This window comes from Podarcis pityusensis (assembly GCF_964106645.2).
Source record: "Podarcis pityusensis genome assembly, chromosome: 11".
Classification (NCBI taxonomy): domain Eukaryota; kingdom Metazoa; phylum Chordata; class Lepidosauria; order Squamata; family Lacertidae; genus Podarcis; species Podarcis pityusensis.
Window position 1 is genome coordinate 39,141,311 of NC_138036.1, and position 17,437 is coordinate 39,158,747.

Sequence of the window (17,437 nt, forward strand, 5' to 3'; positions counted from 1 at the left end):
GTAGCTTGGTATTTTCTAGTGTGTTTTATATTTATTTCAAAATGCCTCAGGCATTATTGAATTGAAGGGCGGTGTATTCTTAGTTGCAATAACCACATTTCTCATGTTAACATAGTTTGTTGTAATATATTGTGCATTAAAAAAAAATCAAGCAGGGTTACGACAGATTAAAACCATACACTTTCCCCCAGGCATTTGTTTAATTGTGATGAGTTATCGTCACCCATATATGGCTGATGTTTTGCTGTTGTTGATGCAATTCTTGAGGCTGGGGGTCCATTTTTTGCACCAAATGCTGCATTTCCTAGTGAGCAACCTTCTGGGGACCAAGTGATGAGTGATGTGTACAGTGGGCTGCAACCCACCCCTACAAAAGCCCCAGATTTCTGCAACATTTCCTCACGCCTTGCAAAATAAAAATGACTTATTATGAAAATAAAAAATATATAGGCGGTGTGTGTGTGTGCCAAATATCCTTACTCAGGGTGCCATATTACTAAAATCTACCCCTGTGGTTATCTTCCAGCCAGGCAACAGTACTGGAGGACGTTGTAGATTGGTGCCAGCAAGGAACACTGTGTGGGGTGCATATGGAGGCCTAGCGTCAGGAAGGCGAACTGGACCTGGCCAGCAGGCCTGATCTTTATCTTCTACATACACGGATCCTCCTTCCCCTCAGGACTGCCCACCTGTAACTCACGTAACATGACAATGATGTTGGATTGCCCAGTTTTGCCTACGTGCTTGGAAGTCAAACTGTGTAGGCAATGGCATCCCATTTTACAAACCGTGATGAGCAGCTGATTGTCAGGGCTTGCAAAGTACTGTGCAAGGGGCTTTGGGGGTGCTTGCAAAACCCCCTTTGGCCTGGCCATGTCTTTATCAGCCTCACACCTGACATCATGCACGGCATCGGTTGAAGGGCAGTTGGGTGTGGTTTGGCCAAAAGGTTCTGGACAGAACTGTGCTGGCTTAGAGATTCTTCACCTCTGGCCTAATGTGAAGAAGTGCCTGAAAATTGCATTTGAGCAGCCATTTGGGACTTGCTGACAGTTAGTTGGCTTCAGGAGGAATGTAACTCTTACCTCATGGCTGTAATTAAAAGTAGGGTTGTGATCTTAACATTCATAGTTTGCATTTGATGAATGTTTAAAGAGACCTTTCATGTAAATAGAGTAATTTCTTCCCAGTCCTAAAGTCTGAATAATTCGCTTGTTTTCTATTCTTAATAACAATGGGCATGTATGGGAGAATGCTGTTTTGAATGCTTACTTCCATACTGGAGGTGCCAAATCTGTTAGAGCAACTTCAAAGCTCAGTCCTAGAAACTGCTGGAGATGGAAAGAAAGACAGGGCACATACATTATGCTTGCATTCCTACTGAGTAAAATTGAGAATTGGCACTTTGGCTTACTTTTAACTATGTGCAACAGAGCATAGAATGCCTGCCAGATACAGCATATGCAGATTATACTGACTTTGTGGGTATTAATAGAGAAAAGTTGAGATAAGGTTTTGCCTGAAGCCTTCTTCCTGCTGTTTCTGAAATTCACTCCAAGAAAATTCACTCCAAATGTCAGAAAACACTTCTGGGTTGATACCAATGCTATGCAGCAATGTTGCTTCTTTATTCAAATATCCTTAGCTGCTTAGAAAATATCTGAGACTAGTTAGTACTGTTGCCTCTGCAGCAGTTTACTTATTTTAGTAAAATTGAAGTGGATATATCTGTGCATTTGTTCTTAGAATCATAAAATCATCAAATGGTAGAATTTAGAGTTGGAAGGGACTCTGAGGCTCATCTGGTCCAAACACCTGCAATGCAGGAATCTCAACTAGATCATACATGACAGATGGCCATCCAACCTCTGTTTAAAAACTTCCAAGAAAGGAGAGTCCACCACCTCTTATGGGAGTCTGTTCCACTGCCAAACAGTTCTTACTGTCAGAAAGGGCTTCCTGATGTTTAGTCAGAATCTCCTTTCTTGTAACTTGAATTCATTGGTTTAAGTCCTAGCCTCCGGAGCAGGAGAAAAAAAGCTTGCTCCATTCTCCATGTGACAGTTCTTAAGATATTTGAAGTTGACTTTCATATCTTCTCTCAGTCCCCTCTGTACTAGGCTAAGCATACCACATTTCCTCAACTGCTCCTCATAAGGCTTGGTTTCTAGACCTTTATCATCTTGGTCTCCTTCCTTTGCACACATTCTAGCATGTCAATATTCTTCTTAGATTGTGGTGCCCAGAACTGGACGTAGTACTCCAGGTGTGGTCTGACCAAAGCCAAATAGACTGGGACTGGGACTTCCCTGATTTGAACACTTTCGTTGATGCAACTTAGAATAGCGTTAGCTTTTTTTGTTGTTGCTGCTGCATCACACTATCACACTCATGTTAAGCTTGTAGTCTACTAAGGCCCCTAGATCCTTTTCACACCTACGACTGGCAAGCCAGCTGCCCTCCATCTTATATTTGTGCAGCTGGTTCTTCCTGCCTGTCCCTGTTGAAATTCATTTTGTTAGTTTTGGCCAGTTCTGCACCTATACTTGAATAACCTGATTTGCAGTTTCCATTTTAAAAGAAACAGAAATATAAACAGCATCGCAACAAGAGTTGAGAATATGTTCAGATGTCCTTAGAGGTTCTGCCCTAGAATTTATCCCGGGACATTTAAGGAACACGTGGTACAGTCTGCACCTCATCTTCGGTGATAATCCAGTTACAGTTCTATTTCTGGATTGTGTTACGAGCAAGTTGGTACCTCATTAAAGAGGTGCGACTTCCTCACAGTATATTACTTGTGCTGCTTGAACAGACACTTGAGCAGCACTGTCCCCTGCAATCTTGCTATTATCAAACTCTAGTAGGTGCCCTCTAGAGCTAAGTTCTCAGTCTTCAGATATATAACCCTCTTAGAAAAATACTCTCCAGCTGCGGCAGGTTTACAGGTGCAACACAGTCCAAATAAACAAAAATAAAGCACAGATAAACATTCTAGGTCCAAAATGTGAGCCATAGACAAGGTCAGGCAACAGAGGTTAGTCAATGTGACCTAGGAAGTTCTATTTAGATACTGCACAGCAAGGAGGAGGAGGCCCTACCACCAGGAGCCAGAAACTGGTATGGTTTCCACCAACTGAAAGTTCAAGAAGGATACCTTATACTCTGGCCTTCTAGACCATCCCTTGACTCACCTGCTGGTAGTGAAAATGTTTCAGATTCCTTACTCATCAGGTGATCTCTTACTCATGAGCTGTGCAACTACTCTGGATCCATCGATGCATGCTATGTTGTTGCTCTTTAGCATTGACCTTGGGGACAGGGTGGTTCTACCTCCTCCTCTGACAGCTCCAAGGGTTCTTCACCAGACCTCTCCCTAGAGGGCTCTTGAAGGGGATCCTCAGCATGGGTTCCCTGCTTGCTCCTCAAAGTCCTTGACCTCTGCGGTAACTGTTTCATCCTCTGAGGACTCCTTGTCTGGTCCCAGGTTAGAGCTAGGCAAGATACCTGCTTGAAATTGCAGATTTGGATAAGTAAATTCTACCTTAGTATAATGCTGTTTGGACCTGAGTATATGATTTTTGGGGGGAGGACTTTCATGAATTTTGGATATTGGAGGCTTCTAGAGAACCATGTTGTTGTTCTAGACTGGTAGTGTTGAGGGGCGAAACTGACTGCATGCATTTTGAAAGGCTGAAATAAAGCTTGTGAATTACATGTCTTAAAGAGTTTGTAAGTTGTAAAATAAATGGTAATTTTGCCCGCCTTTTAAAGCTTGGGATGAAGACAATGCTGTAAGACTAGTAACATTTTACACAGGTCTATGTTAATGTAAGCTGCCTTGAGAAGCCTATATAGTCTTGAAGGCACTATAGGAAAATAGATGGAATAAATACATGTTTGAAGGGACTTGCATATGATACAGCAGCTTCCTAAACCTTTGGCCAATAGCTCGTTCAGCAAGTACTTTTTGTCACAAGTGTTTTATACTTGTTGGCTTTCTTGGTCTAGTGGTTGTAGCACTTAGTGTTCTTAGGAATACCTATTTGGCTGCATAGAGGGTAGAAAAATAAAGTCTTGTATACTCTGTTTTGTGTAGCATGCTAATTAATTATATGCAATTTTTAAAAGAGTGAGTCATAAGTTAATTCATATCTCTGTACCAAACCAATGTATTTGCTCTTACTTATGAAAAGCATGCATATTCATCTTTCCAGTTGGCTACCAAAACAGGAATATATAATTTTCCCAATTAAAGTTAATTGCACAATACTGAAAACTCATTAATTCCTATCTATGGTAATACATATTGTTAATTTATATCAGAGAATCATAAAACAAGCTGGGCTGGGGGAAAGTGTGCGTATACACATGCTTGAGCACACAACTCTTCCTTTATTCTGGTTTATGCATTTGGGACTATTAATGCAATAACAATACTGTCACTGCTTGCCAACCTGTCTTCTAATAGCATGTGATTAGCATTTAGTTTTTAGATTATCTCATACGTAATGCTAGAACTTTTATTCTTTGTTCTTGCGTCAAAGCGTTATCTGTGTGCTCCTTGGAAGGTACTGTTCTTTAAGAATGAAGCTGCTTTATTTATATTTGAGGACTTAATAAGAACAGCTTGTTACCTTTGAGGACTTAGAATATTCATTTGCAGGATATCATTTATGGCCGCTTCTGGTCTGAAATTCATAATGTTGGAAGGATCCATGCCCATGTTTATGTGCAACTAGGGATTATTTGCTTGTTAGCTTTATGAAACACTGTAATCAACCACCCCTTCCCCTCCGCATTCCCCTCTAAAAGAAAGGAGCAAGCACTTTTTGCTGGTGACCTATGACTGGACATCACTTCCAAGCGCAAGTTTTCTCATCTCTCACCTAGATTGGTGTTTGCAAGCAAATTGCCCAGCCACGGCTTCAGTTGCTCTCTCACCCTGCAATGGAGCAGTTCATTTTCGATCTGTTGTCTCCAAAGCTGCTTTTGCCCAAGGCAAGTAAGAGGACACCTCTTTGCAGTAGCTTGTGAGAAGCTGTCATAATGTGCATCCCAGTCACTTGGATCCTTATCAAAACCTGCAGCACAATGTTTGAAAGACACTGGTCACCAAATGGCAACAGTCTCAGTAATTCTGACTGGGGTAGTCAATGGGGTGTTTTCTGTTTGTATAATTTTGACCATTGGTATAGTATTAAAGATCACTTCTCTGTGTGGTTTAGTTGCTTTAATGTTTTATAGTTTGGAGGAAATTATAGCCGTTTTTCATTATCAAACAGAGTTTGACATCAAGAAGTTAAAGGAAGAGAAGACACACTTTGATTTGGAGCTTTTATCAGTACCAAAGGGTCAACTTAAAACTAACATGAGCATGCAGATGACAGCTAGTTTTCCTATCAGTGCAAAGTATATGCATATATCAGAAGCAACTGTAATGAAATACACATATTCCAAAAAACACCAATTACCTTTCTCCCAAATGTTGCCTTATTCTGTTGAAAGTTTAACATTCAAAATCTAACCAACCAGTTGTCAATAAGCCTGTTCTTGCATATCCCTTAAGGTTCACAATAATAAAACAATGACAATGACTATTGTAGCACCTTCTGATTTTACACTTCTCCACAAAGAGTTGTTGAGATATATGTTCTAAACACAAGTTTGGGTGACTTATGATTGCTATTGAAATGGATAGATTCTTTAAAAAAATCATTCCCTTCGTTAGTTTGATGTAATCTTTCCACTTAAAATTCTTTTGGGAGAAAGAAAAAGTAGTTAATTATCGGTAATATATATAGAGAGAGCTGCTTATTACAGTAACTATTGTAGTCAATTTATAGAGAGCATAATTGATCCAATTAAACAGCCGTGCTACTGACTTGTGGCTGAAGTTATGGAATGCTGCTGCAGCAGCTATAGAGTTGGAACTAAATAGGTACTTAGAGTCTATGACTACTACACAGTTTTATTTGTATGGCACCTTTCTATAGTTCAAACCATGCTCAAGGCATTTTTCAACATGGAAAAAATACATAATTACAACGTAACAAAAGTAGTCATAATAAATAAAACATCAAAAAGTACACAACAAATATAAAACTAAAGATCAAAAATAAAGATACAAAAAATAACATCAACAACAGCAGCAGATGCGTGCCCCCCCCCACTGCCCCCCCAATACCCCAGCCCAAGTGTTTGTTCAGCAGCCTCAGCTTTTGTAACTGGAGTCAGGCAGGGACCTGCCCCCTCAGGTGGTGGGAAAAGCCTGCAAGGCAGAGAGCAGGTTTTCCAGGACTCACAGCCCAGATGGTCATCTCTCTATATAAGATTCTATTGTCTAACATCTTGAAAGATGAAGAAGAAGAAGAAGAAGAAGAAGAAGAAGAAGAAGAAGAAGAAGAGTTTGGATTTGATATCCCGCCTTTCACTCCCTTTAAGGAGTCTCAAAGCGGCTAACATTCTCCCTTCCCTTCCTCCCCCACAACAAACACTCTGTGAGGTCAGTGGGGCTGAGAGACTTCAAAGAAGTGTGACTGGCCCCCAAGGTCACCCAGCAGCTGCATGTGGAGGAGTGGAGACGCGAACCCGGTTCCCCAGATTATGAGACTACCGCTCTTAACCACTACACCACACTGAAAGAAAATGTACTCTTTGCTGGTCATGAAAAAGAATTTGTTTAATAAATAACATATGTGTTTGCATCTGTTGTTCCTTCTGGTTAATGTATAATATATATTTAAGTTTCAAAAGCTTTGATAAATCCGTTGCTTACGTAAAATGACAGCAGTATTTGTATCAATGTAAAATGTTGGTCATGCAATAGTGGACAGTTTTTCTACTCAAGGAAGAGGAATCCTCCATGACCACTGGCTAATTTTAGTGTTTCTAACACAGAACTGATGTGGGTGGCGCTGTGGGTTAAACCACAGAGCCTAGGACTTGCCGATCAGAAGGTCGGCAGTTCGAATCCCCGCAATGGGGTGAGCTCCCGTTGCTCGGTCCCTGCTCCTGTCAACCTAGCAGTTCGAAAGCACGTCAAAGTGCAAGTAGATAAATAGGTACCGCTCTGGCGGGAAGGTAAACGGTGTTTCCGTGCGCTGCTCTGGTTCGCCAGAAGTGGCTTAGTCATGGTGGCCACATGACCCGGAAGCTGTACGCCGGCTCCCTCAGCCAATAAAGCGAGATGAGCGCTGCAACCCCAGAGCCCACCACTTTTGACCATCTTTTCCAAGCTTGCCACACCATATCCTATATCTGTTCCAAAAAGTGTTGCATCTTTACCACTAATGAACTGCATTTCAGATAACCCAGCCTCCAGGTTGTGTTCCTGTTCATATATTCAGCCTTTATCTAATTCTGTCTTGGGTGTGTATGTATTCCTTTTCCAGCCTCTCTCAAACTGCTTGCCAGATGGTTGGTATCCTTAAGCACAGTATCTGAGCAGTCACCAAGAGGTTAAACTGCAGAGCATCTACCGTATATGATAGGTATGCTGTTTGCAGCCAGACTGGGTGGTAAACTTTAGTTACTGTTTGCATGCATTTATACATGAGCAATCATAACACAGAGCAGTTTCGGCACCAGAGGAATGGTTCATAAAATAGTGTTTGGGTTTTTTATGCTCTGAATATGACTTTGATTTGAAATCATGCTCCTGCATGTTAAAAATCAGCTGCAGAAGATACCTTTTCCAAAAGAACTGGGCATACCTGTGCATGTTTTCTTAAAGAAGACATGCTGGTATCTCCAGATATAATTCCCGAAATACTCTATGGCTCAAATCTTGGCATAACAAAGGAAGTCTCGACATAAGAAAAATCCTTTGTTGTGGTACATGACTGACAGGAGATCTTGTAGAAATTTTTGCTTCATAAATCTTACTATACAGGTTCCTCTTGATCATGTTACTGTGTCATTTCACATTTCTCCCTCATTACCTTGAGCTTTGTCCTTTAAGTGATGTATTGCCATACACACAAGGCAACAGTTAGGTGGAAAGATAAATAATAATGTAGCAAATACAGTCTTTTGCATCCTAATTTACTAACATGTGACCTCTGAATTAATGATAATAAAGCAAATAAATAGCATTTTGCAGTCTGCTTTACAACGCACAACCTCTAAATGAGTTTTTCTTTTTCGTGTTGTTCACAAATCAGTGTCCAGTTCATTTTTGTTTTTGAAGCCCTCCACATAGTAACAACTCCCCCTTCCCTTGTTTGCGTGCAAATAACAACACAGATTGGCCTAATAGAAAACGCAATTGAGGAACCCTTACAACATTTCTGCCCCCAACAGTACCATTATTTGGCTTGCATGTTACACAGAACTTGAAGATGTCAGGAGGATATCAGCAATGGATTTGGGCGATGACACTTGTTGTTGTTAAAAGTCACATCTGAATTAATAGATTCTGGATTCATTGAGCTCTCTCAAATTGGTGTCGCATTCACTGCATTTCTGACAACCTTCATTTCCTACTTAGCAAATCGAAACCCAGTAGCCAGAGCCCTGGGAAGTTGTTAAAGCAATTAAAGGCTTCTGTCCCTCAGCACATTGCTTGGTTACCATGGTATCCTCTGCCTCCAAGCCTTTCCTGATGATGTCAGTATGCATAACAGGGGTTATTCACAGCATCTACGTGAAGATGATTCACCCTTTCGGAAAAATCATAAGCCCTTTCCAAAACGCTCTTCTGCTTACTGTTGTGTGAAACGTATAGGTGCAACAGGTAAGTGCTTTACTTCATATCAAATGACTTTAAAATCACAATGTGCTCTGAAGGAAAGGGCTTACCCTATCTTTCAAAAGCCTTGTACAAGCAACTAAAAAATAAGTAGGAGAGTAAGCCTAAAACAAAGGTCTGGGAAGTCCAGTGTGGCTTTTTTCCTTTCGGTAGAAAAATAAATGAGCATTCTCTGTATGAACTATTCACTTTAAGACAGTAGGTGTCGCCTTGAGTAATGTACTGTACTCCCTAAATCAAGGGCTTCAGCTTATATGAAAATGAAATATAACATCCCTTTCTATAGAATATATTGTGTATAAATAAAAGTATATTATTATCCTAACTTCAAATGTACTTTGCTGATATTTACAGATGTGCAGAGTTCATTGTGGGAGGGGTGGGAAGCTGATGCAGCACAGCCGCCAAGAGGTATTAATTATGAGCCACAAGTTGCTGGTTTAAATCTCAATTCAATTTCAGGGAAAGCTCTCTCGCTCAACCTTCTCTCATTGGCCTACTTTAGATGATGGTCATTTCACTGAAAATTATGTCTAAATTGTTTTTAGAACTTTGGGTGGTGGTGGAGGAATCATGGATGAAGACACACAAATATGACACAGTACTGATGATTATATAGTGACAGTAAACGGTGGCTTCATATTTGTCTGTGGTTAATAAAAAATTTAGAATCTCAGAAAATTGCAGCAAGAGTGTATGAAGCAGATTCAATCATATTCATTTTGATCTTAGTTGGAATTCTGTTTTTTTTCTCCCATTAAAGGTGCTTACAATAATTAGTATGTTTTGGCTAGAAAGAGAACATTATCACAGTGACTGTTGAAGGATAAGTTGGTTATTATCTTGTAGATGTTTGGGTTCATGGTAGAAATGTTCCGGGCCTACTAATACTTTTGCCATTTCATGGTCATCCTGATCACATTGTTTACCCTCTGTGTTTTTAGATATCTGAAAATAATCCTTGGGGCATCTGAGCAAGTGGGCTCTAGTTTGTGAAATCTTATCCCTCAATAACGTTAAGTTGGACTTAAAGTGTCATAAGACTCTTTGTTTCAAAACTTTATATTTTGCCATAGCTCTAACGATGAAAGAAACTTGCTGAGAAAAAATAATATAATGTGACTAATATAATGCTAAAATCAGACATTTCCCCAGGTATTTTTAAGACTGATTACCAAGGTTGTATCAATTAAGTGATAGTCAGAAAGGGAAGCCTTTGCAGCTTATGCTTCAAATACTGTGGCTTTAACATTAGCTTCAGCGTTATTCATCTTTCAAAACAAAGCACACAGATGGGTTAGGGTTGCTTTTCATTCTAGAGCTTGTTAGCGTGGACATAGATTAAATCTTCGACTGCCTCATTAAAAATAAAAAAACCTTTCACAGCATCTGTCTTATTTCTAATAGATTTATTACTAAGAGGGAGATGTTTAGTCTTTAAAATCAATTAAGGTTCCTCGCTCATCTGCCTACTGATTCTTTAGCTCTGTGGAAAAAGGTCTTTTTCAAATTATCTTTGAAAGACTTAAGGAACTGATTCTTAACCTACTACAGATTTTAAGCTTTAAATGTCACAGAAATGCCAGGAAGTCTACACATACTGTAAGGGAGGTGGTTGCACACCAAATAAGTTGCTACATCAGTTCTTACATATGCTTGTATTTAAGGTATTTGTGTAGTGCACTTCATACAAATAAATCCCAGGAAGTTTAAAAAAAATAATAAATACTTTTTTTCTTAAACCATTCCCTGCTTGAAGTGTCAGTTTTTATCAGTTCTGCACATTATGTTGGCTATGTGTAGGTGTTCATAATGGTGACTGGCAGGGATAGAGAATTAAATCAGAGCTGGCACGTAATACCAGGTGCTATGGGTAAAACTGAAAGAACTTACATTTGTCAGCTTGTACACTTATCCAATGTTAGTTATACTTGGAGTAGACCCAATGAAATCAGCGGAGTTAAGTAACTTAAATTCATTTATTTCAATGGCTCTACTCTCTGTGACATGTGAGCAGCGTTCAAAATTCACCAGGTGCCAGGCGCATTCTGCACCTGGCTATTGGCCATTTGTGACCAAGCAAAGATACCTGGGCATCAGGATGGCACCTCCACTATCTGGAGGTATTGGAGATATGTGCTTGGAGATCCTTGGATCTTGACTGTTTTCACACACTAGAAACACATACTGTAGAATTCTGTTATGTTTTATCTGCGCAGTCAGAATGAATTTCAGGAACCAAAAAGTTGTATTGAAAAATGTGACTTTTGAGCTGTCAGGCCTCAAAATGGCAACTAGGCATTTTGTTTTGGCAACTGTAACCCTGGTTGAAGGAGCCATTTGGCACCTAGCTTATATATCTGAGTTTCAAACACTACATTTGAGTGATGTTCAGCTAAGTTGTATTTTGCTTGGTCTGTGCCAACTTAAAACACTAAGGCTGAAGAACTTTGATGGAGCAGAAGAGCAGGATATTGCTGGTACCTAGAGGCAGGGGAAATTGCAATTATCTCTGCATCTGCTTCCCCCCCTTTTATATGGGTTATATTTGTGTAGTCCCCTCTCCTTTTATATAGGTTAATAAATAGGCGCTAATATTGTTGAGCAGCTGCTCTTAATTATAATGTGTAGAAATGAACCCAAAGTTTACTCATGACTAAGTTTCTCAAATTTAACAGGTTTCTATCTTTGGTGAAATATTTTTAATGAAATGAAATTTTAATGAAATAGAAGCTGAAAGCTGATGTCAGGCAGCTTGGGACCACCTTAAATTATATATTTTCTTAAAATTTGTGCTTGCTGCCTCTTTTATCTGAAAGGTATATGGATGTATCTATTTCTCCCGGAACAAATGTTTTTCATTCTCACAAATAGTGCATGTATCAGTTTAATAGCACACATTTTACAGGTGATGGGAACCTCTCCAGTTCTTTATGAGAATGTGGATCAGTGGCAGTTAAAGTGAATGGATTTATTTAAAGTAATTAAAACACAGATGGAGCTCATCCCTTCACCAAGTATTTGATTGGCAGATACACTGTGGTCAGTGTTTACTCTAGCTGAATACATAGGCACCATCTGCCTTCACTCTGCTTCCAGGAGGCGATGTTGGAAGAATCGTTGTGATTATCACATGAGTTAATTTTAACCTCCCATCTGAGCTTACCTCCAGCCAAGCATTCTTGACTAAGACAAAAATAGAGATGTCAAGGTTTCCACTTTAATGAAAGATCTGCGGTTTAAAGGGATGACACCAGCATGAATTTCAGAGGGGTAGCCACGCTGGTATGGAACAACATAAATCAAGTTCTGTGGCACTTTTTAAAGAGTAACAAATATATCATTCTATAAGCTTTCATGGCTCAATAGTCATCCTTTATAAGATGCATAAGTCGTTGCCTAAATAGGTAGGTTTCTATACCCTGAGGACAGAGATCCAAGAGGAAAATATATGAGGCCAAATGCCCAAGCAATGCAAGTGATAAGAATAGGTGTTGCTTCTATCACTACTAGTCAGAGCAGAAATGAAGACAAGGTTCAGTCAAGTTAATACAAGCTTCTGTACTAATTTGATTGTACTATTCATAGTAATGCGACAACAGACACTATTATCACAGACATCCTACTTTATCAAGATATAGGTTCCCCCTCAAAATCAGGTTCTCACCTCTCGAGAAGAGAACTAGCGAGACCTTGCTTAAAATCATTTCAATGAATATAATTATAAAATTGCTACTTAACTAGATCCTTAGTTGCAGTGGGTGTTTTAACTGTTTTTAGCATTGTCCCAAGTATCAGTGCTCTTCCTAGATGCACCAAGAATGTGTGTGTGCTTGTAAGCTATTAAAAGAAGTATGGTAGTGGGAAGAATGGAATGAGATTCCTCCGAAAAGTTCTATGAATGATGTAATGAGAATCCTGTTTAGCCTTGTCACTCCTATGTGAAATGTGCTTTGTTACTTATAAGTGAGTGTAAGGTTCGTCTTTCCACTGTTTAGGGGATTCTCATATTTCCATACTAAGAAAAGAAAGAAGTTATTGTCAAATGGTAAGTTGACTCCCTTTGATGGAGATTAAAGTTGAGTTGGCTGCAATAGATATTGATAGTGTGGTGGCATTTTACTGACTGACCCTGGTCCATGGATTAATAGTAGGAAGAACCAGCTGCTTTTGCCTCATTTCCACCCTGGATGGTGAAATCCATTGAGCAGATATGGATTTTGTATGATGCATTTAAAATACATGGTGCCAAATGGTCTCAAGGAGTGGTCAGTAACTAAGAAACAATTGGATTAACAATTGTTCTCTGCTTTCTGAAATGTAGCAGTGCTAGTGCATTCAACTACAATGTATCAACTAACACATTAGAAGTAATAGTACATTGAAAAGCTCATTTTCTTCAGAGGATAAAAGCTAGCAGCTGACGTTGTGATATTGCTGATTGGTTGAATTCTCCCTTCCCATTGTTTAATCCTACGCGTTCCATAAATGTTTGCATAGTTCGTTGCAATAACAATATTTTAATATGTACTTAAAAATGTGAATAACTTAAAAGTAGTAAATAGAACTTTCTTCAAAAGTCCAAGTATGTAGGAAATTCATAATTTTATTTTATACTGAATGCTAATTTATAGTAAAGAGCAGCCAATAAATTAACTTTCAATATAAATTGGCAAAATGGGGCACTACCTAATGAATTGTATTTGTGTGTGAAAGTGGCAACAGCAACCTGCCCGTTGCTCCTTATTTTCTGTTTGCTTACATTTCTTCTTCTTTCTTTCTTTCGTTCTTGTCTTGATGCCACAGTAGTTGCTTGAGTTGCAGATTAGGGCTTTATAAAATGTATGCCTTAGGAGTAAAGTTTAGGGCTAAATACAGATCACTTGGCAGCAAGCGGGTTGATTTTGGCAGGCATGTGTAGGGAAGCTGCTGCTATAGGAAGGAACTTTGCCAGCAGACAGGGTGCACACGCTCCTTAGGCATATAATCCTTTCTCAGTTGTCAAACTGGCATATTTACAGTCAGTGAAAAGAAAACCATCACACCCATACAACACCATGCCCAGCCGGTCCAGAAAGTCATTCGAATGACAGTGTGTTTTGCACACAGCCACCTATTAAATGTTTTATTTCTTAAAGAGATGCTGCAGAGGAGGCCGAGCGATGAGCAGAGCTCAATTCCAGGTGTGGTAGTTATGATTTCTCATCAACTCTGCTCAATAGAGGCAGGTAGATCTTCCCTGGAGTGTCCCTCTTCTCCAGCAGAAGCTGTGTAAATAATTTACAGCACAGTAAATAGTGATCACTGGAAAATATGCTGTAGATTTGGATAAGCTGGGTGGGGAGCAGAGCTTGGTTCCTTGACAGATGAAGTGCCAGTTAGAAATGTGGCCCACTACATTCAGAGATTTATCTACATAGGGCTTTATATACCACACCATTTGAGTGCCTACACAGTGCTTGGGCTGCCCTCTAACTATTAAAACCAATTATAAAATGCAATTTTAACATTCTGTAAAAATAACAATGCTAAAAGAGGCAGGTTCAATTGATGAAACTGACATCAGATATAAAACCGTCTACCCAGTAACAATACTCTTTGTTATCTGGTGAAACACAGAAAAGGACAGAGCCAACCAAGACTCACGGGAGCAAAAGATTTCCATTGTTTGGGTGGAACCACCAAGGAGGCTTTTTCTCTTGTCCTGATCAGCTGAACCTCCACACAGTCTGAACACAGGGAACCAGATCTTACAGCATGCACTATAAAGTTGACAAGTAACATTATTTGTTACTATAGAAAAAGAAGCGGCAAGCCTTTCTTTTTGCTGTTGATTGGGAAGGTGGGTTTCTCAGCATCCTAAAAAGACAAAGGAACATTTGTTTCTACAGACAGTCAAAATTCCTCACTTCATATTAAAATGCAGGCAATGTTTATACATTTCTAGCTGAGAGATGTGTTGTGACGGGAAGAACCCATGGGGAGTAGATTTAAATGCAGCAGTTCTGTTTACTCTTTGAAATCTTCTTTATAAAATGCTCTGTGTTCTGCATTTGGATTGGTGGAGGTGGAGGAGGACAGTTTTATCTGTGAACAAAGGGTTGATAGCTGACCTCGGCCAACATCTGAGGGAAGCCTTCTTCTGAATTGCTTCTCTAGGCACCTTGCTATTCTTTTGAGATGAACAAGGGCAGCCCAACTTGCATACCAACATTTAAAACTATGTGCCGGTTCTGTGCAATGTTAAAGGAGTGAGCAGAATGTCAATAACATTTGTGAGCAAATATATACTTAGTCTCTAGACCAATTTCTCCAAACTTGGTGCTGTCCAAATGTTGTTGGATTACAAATTCTGCAATCCCTGACTATTGGCCATGTTGACGGGGGCTGATGGAAGACGGGACGACATCTAGAGGGCATCAGGTAGCGAAGCCTGATTTGGACTCTCCAGATGGGAGGGTTGATGTCCCTCTCTTACATAGTACGGAAACTCCAGATTCAGATATTGTAATAATGCATTTTGCATGGGGCTTGTCTATGAAGACTGTTGAGAAGCTTCATTTGGTTTAAAATGCAGTGACTAGGCTTTAGTCTGTTGCACGTAGGTCAGAGCATATAATTCTGTGTTTTGTTTTTTGGTAAGCCCCATTGCTTCCTATTTGCTCCTGGGCTCAAGTCAAAGTGCTGGTTCTAGCTTTTAAAACTCTAAATTGTTTAGTTCCTGTTTACATTAAAGATTGCTTGGGAACAGAGATCAGCACTGGAGGTCAGTTAACCAAAGAGACTACCTTATCTGTGGCGGTTCCACTGTGTTATAAAACTCTTCCTGTTAAAATCAGTCAGGCTTCCTCCTTGTATCCCTTTTGCCAGAAATTGAAGACTCTCTTATTTTGACTGAATTTGAATGCATGGTGCCTAGTTTTATTGCTGCACGTTTTAATGTGCAGGGTTTTTTTAGTCTTGCTTGTGTAAGGTCGGTTGCACTATGTTCATTGCTGCTTTTAGAAACAGTTTGTTAACCTAGCAATCCTTTGGCCCCTGAGATGCTCTTGCCCTTCTGGCACCAGTTGATAAGGCCACAAAAAGGGTGTGTGCCAGCGAAAAGGAGTAGGGGGAGTTGTTGGACCCAAAGGATCCAATACCACCAAGTCAACATGCCTCCAAACTGGAGATTAAACTATACCAAGGATCAGCGGGTACCTTCTGTGCCAACTTTTAAATGCCCACTGAAAACGTTTCCATTGTGTAGTCAGGCAATTTAGAACACACACTCTACTGCTGATGTTTGTTTTTAACTTTTTAATTACAGTGGTACCTCGGGTTAAGTACTTAATTCGTTCCGGAGGTCCGTTCTTAACCTGAAACTGTTCTTAACCTGAGGTACCACTTTAGCTAATGGGGCCTCCTGCTGTTGCCGCGCCACCGGAGCACGATTTCTTTTCTCATCCTGAAGCAAAGTTCTTAACCCGAGGTACTATTTCTGGGTTAGCGGAGTCTGTAACCTGAAGCGTATGTAACCCAAAGTACCACTGCATTTTTTGTTTGATTTTGTTTTTATACCTATTGTAAATCACTGCAATATATTTTTATATGAAGGAAATACGGTACTCATTTGCCCTCATTTTGTCCTGTTGGTGAGAACCCAGCAAAGATTTGGATACTTCAGCCTCTGTCTCTTCTCCTCTCCCTCCCAAATTTAGGGTTATTCTGTGCACTCTTCTGGATACAGTTAGTAAAAGAGTGTATAGTTACTTATCTCCTTGGCTCAGGGGTCACATAACTCTATACCCTCCAACATATCTCCGATGAAAATAGGGATGTCCTAAGGAAAAGCGGGACATTCTGGGATCAAATCAGAAACTGGGACAGCTTTTGTAAATCCGGGACCGTCTTTGGAAAATATGGACACTTGGAGGGTCAGTTGTTCGTGTGATTTTAAATCAGAGAATGAATATATTACTGTGGAAACATACAGTACAAATACTTGGCTACATGTGAAGAACTGTCCTACTAACTCGCTATTCCCACAAGCACATAGAGAGACATGCTTTGAAGTAGGGTTGTCAAGGAAGCTCTCTTTTTGGATGGCTTGGTCAGTAGGCTATCTGTGGATTCTTAAGAAAGGGATATTATCCAGAAATTGTTTATAGCCTGGTGGCTCATTCCTGTTGTTGTGCCCCTTTTTTTGCGGTGGGGAGGAATTGCTGTAAAATTTAGCTTGTGCACTTGGATTCAGTTTCATAAAGCTTTAGAGCTTTTGTTCCTTTCTGCAGGAAGCTTGGTAGCTCTTCATTAGCACCAGTGAGAAATGTTTTCATCTTAGATTCAAGTGTTAAATGGTCTGAATGTAAACTGTAAGACAAATGGAGCTCCTACAGCTCCAGCTGTGGTATAAATAGCATTTTTCTCTCTCACTTTCAGTTTTGATTTTTAGGCCTTGTAAGTTCACGCAAGCAGTTTTCCGGAGAAATTCTGCCTTTATACATGGTGCTTCAGTGAGGAATAAAATGTTTTGTCCTTGTTCAAAAGAACTACTGTATGTGGTCTTTTTTTTCAAATAAAACGCATAAGTGTGCCTTTTCTCTTCCTTTTGAGTACAGCTCTTGTGGGAATGAAACAGTGTGAGAAAACAAAGCAAAATGTGCAACATCCTTTTTTTTTTTTTTTTTTTTTACTAATATGCCT

The 17,437-nt window shown here is 39.8% G+C and overlaps 1 protein-coding gene across 6 annotated transcripts in view; it reads left to right on the forward strand.

Annotated features, from left to right (window-relative positions):
* The window catches only part of PAM (peptidylglycine alpha-amidating monooxygenase), a 126,511-nt gene that overhangs the window by 11,328 nt on the left and 97,746 nt on the right, over positions 1 to 17,437 (forward strand). Inside the window, exon 1 of one of the 6 annotated variants that reach the window (XM_080972426.1) lies at positions 8,628 to 8,737. The exons of the other annotated variants lie outside the window; for them this stretch is intronic. The gene's annotated coding sequence lies outside the window, so the exon portion shown is untranslated. Of the gene's footprint in view, positions 1 to 8,627; positions 8,738 to 17,437 lie in introns of those variants that run through there. 6 annotated transcript variants of the gene reach the window in all.